At 44.9% G+C, this 1,135-nt stretch overlaps 1 protein-coding gene across 1 annotated transcript in view; it reads right to left on the bottom strand.

Annotated features, from left to right (window-relative positions):
• Positions 1-388, bottom strand: part of tmem200b (transmembrane protein 200B) — a 10,735-nt gene extending 10,347 nt beyond the window's left edge. The window contains exon 1 of the mRNA XM_032536247.1: positions 129-388. The gene's annotated coding sequence lies outside the window, so the exon portion shown is untranslated. The remainder of the gene's footprint in view (positions 1-128) is intronic.
• Between the last annotated feature and the right edge of the window lie 747 nt (positions 389-1,135).

Genomic DNA, 1,135 nt, shown 5'->3' on the forward strand with positions numbered 1-1,135 from the left:
CACACACACACACACACACACACCTGAAAGTCCCAGTAATGACCGAGTTGATGTCAGGCAGCAGTGTGGCTGCAGCTGAATCTTGGTTCTAACCCAACAACCTGCACCGGGGACTTTCGGAAACTTGCCTGTTTTCCTCGGATCCTGTTGCAGCTTGTTCATAGTTGGAGAACACATAACATCCTGCTCATTTGGGGTGAATAGTCTCCACGCTGTGCACGACCCAGGTGTTAACTCTGTTCAAACGCTATCACTCGCCGTCTTCACCAACTCCTCCGGACTGGCCGACAGAGAGCTCCTTTCTTCCCGCTGCACGGCTCCATATGGCCCCGCTCCGTGGTCTGTCTGCTGCCGCCAGCTTCAAATGGACCAGCAGTCAAGCGAGCAGCAACTAATACCTCCGCTCTACACACGGTGTTTTTCAAAATAAAAGTCGGACAAAGGACAGGTAGCCTATATAGCCTAATGCAGGATGTAGGAATAAAGACCACTTTATGCTTCTTCGTTATATCGACGCTGCGGGTACGTAGCTACGTACGTACGTGGAGGGGAAGAAGTGCACTCATCTTAAGCTATGTTTCTATGCACACGTTTTTATCCGAATTAAGTGATATCAAATGAAAAATGCCTTGTGGAAAGAGTAAAATTCAATGGAATTTCATGATTATCGACTTAAAGCAAAAACGTTTGGGCTCATCGAATTTTATTTTGATTGATATGCGGTTTATGCGATAAACGCTGATGGAAACGTTATTTGCCGAATAAATAATGAATTGCAATTAAGTTTTAGGTCATTTTATGGTTGCAACCCGCCACAAAACAAAGAAGAAGAAGTTGTAGTTCATTTCCTCCCAGTATTTCTGCTCTGTTTGCACACATGGCGGGTGTCAACAAAGACAGATGGAAGTGGACGGACGAAGAGACAAGAGACTTACCAGAGAATTTAATTTATCAGGAACTTGAGAAGGAAATCGTCGACAAAGGTTACGACAAGCCGTGGGACGTCCTCCGGAGTAAATGGAAGGCGCTCAAGCAAAGAGACATGTCTCAAAAAAGAGAGTTCTTCCGGAGGGAAAAGAAAGCCAAGTTTCATCTGCATCATCATGTGTTGATAGCATCGTTGTTTTCTTATTAT

This window comes from Etheostoma spectabile, chromosome 14 (assembly GCF_008692095.1).
Source record: "Etheostoma spectabile isolate EspeVRDwgs_2016 chromosome 14, UIUC_Espe_1.0, whole genome shotgun sequence".
NCBI lineage: Eukaryota > Metazoa > Chordata > Actinopteri > Perciformes > Percidae > Etheostoma > Etheostoma spectabile.